The sequence below is a fragment of the Cryptomeria japonica genome, chromosome 4 (genome assembly GCF_030272615.1).
Source record: "Cryptomeria japonica chromosome 4, Sugi_1.0, whole genome shotgun sequence".
In the NCBI taxonomy this organism is placed as follows: Eukaryota; Viridiplantae; Streptophyta; class Pinopsida; order Cupressales; family Cupressaceae; genus Cryptomeria; species Cryptomeria japonica.
In genome coordinates this window covers 29,098,083-29,108,911 of record NC_081408.1, presented here as the reverse complement: position 1 = coordinate 29,108,911, position 10,829 = coordinate 29,098,083, and positions in this window count along the sequence as shown.

The following is a 10,829-nucleotide window of genomic DNA, read 5'->3' as shown; positions in this document are numbered from 1 at the left end:
TTAATGGTGATCCTAATCCATTTATATACTGCAATAACTTGAGACCAAAAGCCGAGACAATAATTCCAATTAATAGAGAAGCTATCCCATCTTCTACATACATTGACCCTGAATCATTAAAACCTTCAACATCAAAGAAAGGTGAGGTTAAAGGAAAATATTAGGACAAAGGCATGGGTAAATACACTTTGAATAAAACCATGTGCTTACGGCAAGTTATGAGTTCACCGAAAGAATTAGGATGACCACATCCTTCGAAACGGGTATCTATCATTACACTAAAATGGGATCCTACTATATTCCAAAGGTGGGGTGAAATGGAAGAAGAAGATTTGTACAAAATGCTTTACAAAGACCCTGAAGATGGTACACAAGACCACATCAAGATACCATGTGAAAAATATGGCAAAGGATTCAAGATCTTGTAAAAGTTTGGATATGATGGTAAAAGTCCTCTTGGTTTAAGAAAAGAAGGTATCACTCAACCTTTGCAACTAGAATTAACATTTAAAAATCAGCGCTTGAAAGGGCTTGGTTTCATCTCTTCTAGGGTAAACACTCACAAATTAGAAGAAGAATTACAAATCAAGGCTTCTAAAGATCAACAAGAGAGCCGCTATTCCACCAAATCTAATGAATGGGAGTGGGGTTTAGAAAAATCCTCCAGTGACTATGAACTCACTGAGACATTCAGAGAACCAAGTGAACCCACAGAAGAAGAGGAATTTTATAGAAAATTCAAAGTTGGTCAAGAAACAACCCCTGAGGATCCCACACAGTCTTTGTCTCTAGGTTCTAGGTCGAAATCATGAAGAATGAGAACACCAGTTTCGAAATGCGCTTTTAGTAACGACAATTTGGACTCATTCATGATCGAGATAGATGAGGAGAGTGCCAATGATGATCTCGACAACTACCTTGACATACCTAAATATAACTGTATCTGCACCCTAACACCCGCTAACTTTGAAAACATTGAAGGCCTTCCCCTTGTTCACCACCAGCTTATTGACTGGTACCATGAAGGACCTGTATAGTTTGACACATTCCAAAATGATGAAGCCTTTATTGACTATCTAGGCATACGAGATGATCTTTTGCTTGGGGACCATAATGCAAGATACACTATAGAACTCAATAGCGTGGCATATTTTGGTGAGGGTGTTGGGCCTTCCAGTCGTAAAAATATAAAAATAAAAACAAATCAAGGGTTTTATGGTGAAAACAACATTGTGGCACTGTCTGACCCCAAAAAAGTAAAAGAAAGGATGTATCTAAGGGTGAAAACCTCTCTGAGGCGCCCGAAGATGGAAGGCTCGACATTCTCTTGGCATCGTATGAAGAAAAATCATCTATGTTAGTAGAGGAGACTATCAAAACAAACATTGGTACAGAAGAAATTCCACATAACATATTCCTGGCGCAATCTCTGACAGAGACAGAAAGATTGAAGTTCATAAGTTTCTTCACAGAACAACAAATCAATTTTGCATGGTCATATGCTGATATGTCGGGACTGGATCCTGATTTAGTAATGCATCATTTGATAGTTAAACCGGGGGCAAAACCAGTAAAATAGAAATTAAGAAAGATGCATCCACAAGTGGCATTATTAGTCAAGGCAGAACTTAAAAAATTATTGGATGTTGGATTCATACGACCAATTGATTATCCTGAATGGATCTCCAACCTAGTACCAATCAGTAAGTCAGATCATAGCATCAGAATATGTACAGATCTCAGAGACATTAACAAAGCTTGTCCTAAGGATGACTTCCCATTACCAAACATAGACCTGATTGTAGATCTCACAGCAGGTCATGCAATGTTATCTTTGATGGACGGATTGTCTAGCTACAATCAAATCAAAATCGCATCTGAGGATCAACACAAAACAACATTTACTTGTCCTTGGAGAACTTTCTATTGGAATGTCATGCCCTTCAGGGTAAAGAATACAGACGCTACATACCAACGAGCCATGACTACTATCTTTCATGATCTTATGCATGTAATTGTAGAAGATTATGTTGATGACCTTGTTGGGACTCATTAAATTCGAGTCAATTTTTGAGCCCCATTTCAAAAAATTTGCTCTGCATGTTTAGAAAGGCACCTAATCTCATTCAGGTGGCCTAGATAGAGAGAGGGCAAAATGGAGCCAGTTGATTTTCGAAGGGTAAGGCTTGGGAAACATGTCCAACACCTTTCATTTGGTTAATGAAGCGAGTTGCAACATTCAAAATTCAGTTTGGATCAGTTGATCAGGTACCCATTTTGAGGGGTGAGTTGAAAGTGCAGTTTAGGCACAAATGCAAATTTTATTGAATAGCCTACTTTGAGTGCTTATATCTTTTGCCTTGTTGATTTTCATGAAGAATTTCAAAATGGATTCAATTGTATGCATAAATGTGAGTTAGCTTGCAAAATTTCAAGTCCTTACGAATCCATTAGCTCAGTTTTCAAAGCTTGAACTGTTTGCAGTTTGTATGTTCTGGCAAGTCCCTATTTCAGCGCCTAGTCGGAGGACTGTTTCACATAAGTGTAAAAGTTGCCACAGTAAGTGTCATGCTGAAATGTTTGTTTCAGGCTATTGTTAGTATAAATGACAAGCAATGTTTCAAGTTTCAAGCCTCTGCCAATCCATTTGACCAGATTTTCAAAAGGGTTCTTTGAGTCATTGTTTTCAGTGATCCGTACTTTCAGTGCTATATCAGTTAAAGTAGACATTTTCATGAGCGCGCCATTTGTACCCAATCAGTCTTTTGATCGAACTGAGAATTATAAGTTTTAATATGCACTTCAAGGTACCTATGTTTCAAATTTGAGGGCCTACGGAGGTCGTTTGATATTTTTGAGAAAGGCATCATGTATTGCCAGAACATTGACTTCATCAGGTCCGTAGTGTCGACAAAGCCAGTTGGTCATTTTCAATAATTAATATCTCTTCACTCAGGACTCATCTTGAGAAACCATTTTGTAGAATTCATGCTTGTATATCAGAGTACACGCCTGTCAGATGGCGAGGTCCAGAAAGGTGTTTTGACCACTTTGAAAATTAAGTCTTCGCGATTATATGCGAAAATGTGGCGTAAGTGCTTGAAAGTTGTAAAACTCAGTTTGATGATTCGAAAATGGTGCCGATCATTTCCAGAGGTAAGTTTAAGGTTCCTGAGATATTCTAGAGGTCAATTGCATGAAAACAAAAATTTTTTTAGTCGGACCCACTTTGGGGCCCGACTTGGCTCATGCCTACTCATTAATTTTGTGACGGAATGTTTTCATTTCATGGCATTTCAACCCCTAGACATAATCACGGAAGTGATTAATTCTATTGGCTTACTCAAGGTTGAATGTTCTACAGTGGCATATTAGAGGTTCCAATCTTTTTTAAAAAAAAACTTATGCAATGGCTGGCAAGAGCAAAATTCCACAACTTTGCCAATGTCTTCCCCTGTTGTAGCAAATAAAAAGGATTTAGAAACGGTTTGCAAATGCAATTAGCAAATACAATTCTTCAGCAATGCATTTGGCAGGTGTGTTGCCAATGCCATGACCTTTCCTGGCATCTTCCCTGTGCATGGTATGTAATGTGTGGAGTTAATCCTCTCCTTTGCGAGAATGGTGGAGGAGTAGCAATATGAATTTTTTCATACAATTGCAATGATGGCAGGTAACATGATGGAAGGGGATGATATCAGAAGTCATATAACATTCAACATTCAAAAAACCTTCAGATTAATGCAATTATCAAGCTTTTCTCCCCTTCACGTGGTGTTGGCAGCAACAAACTTCCACTTCAAATGCAATCTGGCAGATTATACAAAATCAGAATGCCAATTTCCCCCTTTGCTGTGCATGGATTTTGAAGTGGTGCAGAGCATGTTGAAAAGGCAATAAACTCATGCAAATGCAATAGCCAACATCCTCCCATGCTCACGTGGTGATGGAGAAGGGGCTGCAGAGGACCTCCAAATGCTGGATGTGGTATGCAAAGGGGCAGCAGCATGTTAAATGCAAAGCAAATGCAACACATAATCCCTCACTTGGTGGCAAAGGGGTAGCAGCATATTAAAATGGCCTTCAACAAATGCAAATAGGAGGAGGAAATCGTTCAATTGGAGTGGTGTTTGGAAGGTGGTTTTCAAACCAAGTTCAAAAGATGCCATTCAAAACTCTTCCACTTTCCTCCCCATCTCCCTTCCCTGCTGGACGTAGACTGTAGAAGAGGCTGTAGAAGGTGCTGGACATGGTGTTTGGAGAAGGAGCTGCAGAAGACCTCCAAGGTGGACGTGATATGCAAAGGGGCTGCAGTCAAATCTTCAGCAAGTGGTTGTGTGGATTTTAAACTTCAAGCAAGTGTATCGGTAGGAGTATTTCTCTTCCCACGTGAAGTTTGTGAAGGAAAGGCAGTATAAAATTTCAGACAAATGCACATGGCACGCATAGTGCCAAGTCCACGACCCCTGGCAGCAATCTCTCCTTGCATGGTAGAAAGGCATTGAAAGTTTTAAGAAAAATGGCAAGGCGCCATTAAAACTAGAATGAAAATACATTACTAGGCAAATGACATTATCCCACATTCACTGTGGAGGGGAACGTTTTGATGTTTAAATATAAGTCCCCACACTAGTAATATGTCAAAGCCTCAAGGCTTTTGACACAAGGTGCTAAGGGCACCCAAGGCGGACCCCATGTGCATGGGCATGGATTCCAAGGCGACTGAGGAGGCTTACCTAGCAGCGACAAGTGGACCCCACGTAGGCATGAATCTTGAGGTAGGTGAGTTTTGCAGACAAAGGGCGGCTTAACCGGTGAGCAAGTTCAAAGAAAATTGACGGTGCATGCGATTTCACTGAGTGGAGATGATCGAGAGTTAAGCTTCGCGAAATGGCGAATGGCGAAAGGCGAAATAGCGAAAAGAATCCGCAGACTGTGAAGTGTTAAAGACCCTATAGGTTTCAAAGATAGGACGGCTCACATGATTTATGGAAGGAAAGATGCTCGCTGGTTACCCTCTGCGAAATGGCGAAAAGGTCAGGCTGAAAACGCAGCGAAAATGAAGTGTTAAATAGCATGCAAGTTTGATAAAGATCGACCGTGTGTGTGATTTTGCAAGTCGAAGATGATCGTTGGTTAGTCATCGCGAAATGGTGAAAGATAGAAGGCAGTCTGGATCCCAGTGACGTGGCGCTGAGGTGGTGCACGGGTGGCAAACACATGGCAATGATGTGGCGATGAACAAGCAACCCAGTGGCGGAGTGATGAAGTGTCATCCCAGGTGGGGCCCAGTGGATCCTATCGATGAATCAAAGGCTACCACATGGCAGGGCGTCAGGTCGAAATCAGAGGCAAAAAATGGAAGAAAAATCAAAATTAAATGTATAGTTGAAACTATACAAGAATTTCGAAAAATTTAAATGACAGAGCCATATTCATAATTAATTTGCCCAGAGCTCCATTTTTGCCCGAAATGGCATGTATTATATATCACCGGAAAGCTCTCGAGATGAGGAATGCAGTTATGTAGTTAAATTTGATAGATATGGGATATTTCAAGAGTAGTTTCAATGAGAAAGAAGAGAGTTATTTTTCAGTTGGGGAAGGAATGCACTTGGCAATTTCGATTGCAAACCTAATCGTTTTCCCCCTTCCTTCATATTCTCATTTGCTCTCATTTTGTAGGGGTCCAAAAAATTTGGGGGGTGGCTCCATTTTTTCATGGTTTCCATTTCTGAGTTCTCTTCAATATTGTATAGGGCAGGGTTTTTCTTTTCAGTAATAGAGTACTTTCTTGCTGTAGATGTTTTGCTGCAGGTTCTTGTGTACGTAAGGCATGCACAAATTCACACAAAATTTGTCTCTGAATGTATATCTCTTTGTTATAAATTGAAGCCTCAAGGAGGCTGAAGTTTGTCAATTTCGAGGAGATTGTTGTGGTTGTTTATAGGCATTTTTCAAGGAAGAATTTAAAGTTTGTAATAGATCATAGATAATGGGATATATATTTTCAGATCTGATGATTTTGTGAGTGAGCTGAGTAATTCATTTTTGTAAGGCATTAATGCAAGGATATTTAATGATGAAGGTGGATTTGTAGTACATGCTTTCATTTACAGTTTGATATATGACTTTGTTGCCCTTGGATAAGGCACTGGTCTTGCAAGTTTGGGGATGTTTTCAGATCAAACATATTAAAAGATAAATCTATTTCCCTTTCTGTTTAGGGGTTAATGTTCTATCCTTCCAAAGCTCTATTTTACTTATTATTTGTATAAGATCCAACCCATCTGTACGTTTTACCTAATTTGGTGAGCTTGTGGAATAGTCTATCTGCTTATTGTTGATGTAGTTATGTATCTGTAATCATTGTATTTAATGCATCAAAAGGGTGTCCCCCCTTAGGTCTAGCAGAACCTGAAGTGCAGGAGGATCAATTAGGGTCCTATCTTATGTTGTCCAAGCCCTGATGTGTCTCGTAGACTGAAATTGGCCATTTCATAGAAAGATTGCAGGTGTACTTGGGTTTATCACTTTTGGTGAACAACAAAAATGGCGACTTTGCTGGGGAACTAATGGAGCTGAATGTTTGATTGATGAGGTTAGAAGTTGAATGTATCCTTTGTCCCGTCAATTTCATATCCAGCCAGTCTATCCATTGTGTATGCACAGAGTTTGAAAGTGATTTTATGACGAAATAAATGTTCCTTATTTTGGATTTGTAGAATGATATGTCATTTCATGTCATATTTTATAAAGGAGTAACAGTAAATTCATTGTTGGGAGTTGTAAGAAGTCCTAGCAGCTGTATGCAAACTTTTCCCCAATTCCTTATTGGGTGGCGACTTTGTGGTTCATACTAGTGTTAAATAGCCTGGAAGAGTGTTTATTGCAGCAAGATTGAAGGAGTGAACAGAGAATTAAATAAGTGTTGAATGGTATCCTGCTGTTCAAAATGTCCTCTATGCAAGAGGTGGCGACTTTGTGATAAAAGACAGTGTTGAAATGTGAAGTTAATCTTCAGATCTACAAGTCTTACAGTTGCAAACACCCAGGTATTTTCAGAAATTTCAATGCAAGATGTTTGTTCTAAAATTTTGAATGTGTAATGTAGTTTTCCCATTTAGTCCATTTAGTGAACAACACTAGTAAAGAGGGAAAGAGAGGATTTCAAATTAGTTTTCATATCTATTCTGCTGAAATATCCAGAGTATATGTTCTTCTATTATAGTATGCAAATTTGGGAAAGCTTTGTGTCAAGCAATGATATGAGTAGATCAGTATGATGATATATGCTTGAGAGTTTCATTATTCTACACAAGGTTGCATAATCATTTGTGGGGAGTAGGAAGAAATGTGCAGTTAACTTTTTCACCCCCAATCTTATCCACATATGACCATGCCTATTGAAATGTCACAACCATGTAATAGGAAGAGTTTTAGTATGAAGTATTATGCTGCTCTAAACTTTGAAGGTATTTTGGGTTACCCAAATCTCATACCCGCAAAAATCAGAAAGTATTTGCCCATATTCAGTGGGAAGAAATCAGAATCAACATGTCAACATTTGAAAAGGTTTTCAGATTTGATGGGAGAGTTTGAAATTAGTCAGGAAGATGTATGCATGAAGTTATTTGTTTAGTCATTGAAAGAGGATACAAGGGATTGGTTCTCTTTCTTGCCAGTGAATTCTATTACCTGTTCAGATTTCATGGATCAATTTGCTGAAAAGGTGAATGATTGTGATTTACTGAAAGAATTCACGTATATACAAATTAGGGAAGATGAATTGGTACCAACATTTTATATCAGATTTTCACAAGCATTGTCTAAAATTTCCAGTAGGTATAAGTTTGATGATAAAGTATATCTGGATATTTATATGAGTTCTTTTGATAAGAAGATAGGCTTCTTATTGAGAAATAAAGAACTCAAAACTTTTCATGAAGCCTTTAACACAACTAGGGATATTGAAAACAATTTGAAATATGGGATCTCTAAGAGATTTGAGTCTGCTCTTGTTTCATGCCAAAGTACCTTCAATGGTGAAATACCATGTGAAGCTGAACAAATCATTCCTTGTCTAGATGCATCAAGCTTTGCATTTCCAAATGGTTTTGTTGATGCATGTGTTTCAGATTTAAATGAGAGTCAAGAATCTCTGCTGTTAATGCCGGTTGTCTCTCACAATAATGATGGAATGATTAGTGTGCAATGTTGTGATCATGCTGATACATAGATTGATATATATATATATATATATATATATATATATATATATATATATAAGGGATATGTACCATTTGATTTGTATGCCGATTATGTTGATTATGTGGCTACCAATTACCAAGTGAATCATGTATCTCCCAAGGTTAATGATGATCAAAATAATGATGGTGATGACCATTGATCTTTAAATGTTGCTGATGTATTTGATGTTCAAATACCAAATACTGAAGGATCACCAAATGTTGTTGATTATGTAAGTGAAGATGTGCAATATGATGAAAATCAGATTTTGGTTAAGTCTGATAAATCTGAAAATGAAATTGTGAATGATGTTGATGATGTGTTCAGTGCAAGTATACCAAGTGATGAATGTGTTTCGGAATGGAGTGGTGCTGCTGATTATGAGGACAATGAGTTCTATTCCCAACACCTTGAAGGTATACAAATGAACAATGAAGATCAATTTCAGAATAAGAGTGATCCTGGCACAAGTTTTTCACTTTCTTATGATCAGCAATTGAATGTCAGTCATGTAGCTGATGATGGTTATGAGAATTCTTATTATTCATCTTGTGAAGATGATATAGGAGAAAACCAAGTTTTATACTTCAGTCATGAGCCTAAAAACGACAGTGTTTTTGAAGATAAGAATGTATGTGAGGATAATGTTCTATCCTCATATTTAAATGAAGCTATATTTGAATGTTTTCAGAATTTGCAGTACCATGAAGAGAATGAAAATGTTGATAGTATGCTTGAACTGAATATAGAGTTCTTTACCTTTGATACAAATCTCCATGGTGTTGATTTCATTGATGAAAATGCTGAAGTTTCCCCTTGTGTTAAACAAGTATTTAATGTTGATGTAATTTCGTAGAGCAGTAACATGTGTTGTAAAAAATTACTTCATGATGAAGATAAGAGGCATGGGTTATGTGATGATTACTTCAGACCACAAATGGAAGTTTTTCAGATGGATGTAGGTCTGAATGAAGAAGATTTAGCTGAGGATTTGCTTCAGGCAGAGGTATGCATTCTTTTCCAAGAATGGGATATTGAGAATACAGAGTTTTTGAGTTTGATGAACAAGGATAATATGGAGTGTGATCAGCATAGTGAAGTATCACATCAGGATTGTAACATTTATGTTCCTTGTTTAGTTCCATTGGATAGTAATGCCCCTCATTCTACAAATTTAAATGGCAATCAGGCATGTGCTGATGAGTACTACAATGTTGAGATGGAATGTTTTATTTTTGATATTCAACATGATGATATCCTTGTAAATGATAGAGTTGAGTGGGACAGTGAAAGGTATGGTAGCTTGTGGGAAGGCCTTTGCAATGGTTGGTCTCATGGTTTTACTTTTATTGAAGTAGTGTGTGGTTACAAAGTTCACAATCAGAAAAAAAGGTATGCACACTAGTTGTTGCAGTAATGAGACAAAAGAGGTTGATTATAAGGATTATGCTCAGTTGTTATTGAAAAGTGCCTTTGTTTGGATCATGGTGTCAGGTGATGAGAATCAGATTTTTGACAGAGGTAAATACTGAGGAAAGTGGGGCAGCCTATAATCAGTTGTAAGTATGTTTGTACATCTTGTATAGTTGCTTTTCTTTAGTTGTGTGGTTTTCAATAAAGTGCCCTATTGTTTGGGTGGAATAAGATGCCCTATTTTTTAAAGAGAAGTGAAGAGAAGAGAAGAGAATGATCCCTTTTGGGTGGTCTGCTTAACCAAAGATATCTAGATTCTTGTGTTGATCTTGCAATCAACCATCCCTAGTCAAAGCCACTATTGAGACTCATTAAATTTGAGTCAAGTTTTGAGCCCCATTTCAAAAATTTTGCTCTGCATGTTCAGAAAGGCACCTAATCTCATTCAGGTGGCCTAGATAGAGAGAGGGCAAAATGAAACCAGTTGATTTTCGAAGGGTAAGGCTCGAGAAACATATCCAACACCTTTCATTTGGTTAATGAAGTGAGTTGCAACTTTCAGAATTCAGTTTGGATCAATTGATCAGGTACCCATTTCGAGGGGTGAGCTGAAAGTGCAGTTTAGGCACAAATACAGTTTTTATTGAATAACCTACTTTGAGTGCTTATATCTTTTGCCCTATTGATTTTCATGAAGAATTTAAAAATGGATTAAATTGTAAGCATAAATGTGAGTTATCTTGCAAAATTTCAAGTCCTTACGAATCCATTAGATCAGTTTTCAAAGCTCGAACTGTTTGCAGTTTGTATGTTTTGGCAAGTCCCTGTTTCAGCGCCTAGTCGGAGGATTGTTTCGCATAAGTGTAAAAGTTGCCTCAGTAAGTGTCATGCTAGAATGTTTGTTCCGAGCTATTGTTGGTATAAATGGCAAGCAATGTTTCAAGTTTCAAGCCTCTGCCAATCCATTTGACTGGATTTTCAAAAGGGTTCTTTGAGTCATCATTTTCAGTGATCCATACTTTCAGTGCTATATCAGTTAAAGCAACCATTTTCATGAGCGCGCCATTTGCACCCAGTCAGTATTTTGATCGAAATAAGAATTCTAAGTTTTAATATGCACTTCAAGGTACCTATGTTTCAAATTTGAGGGCATACAAAGGTTGTTT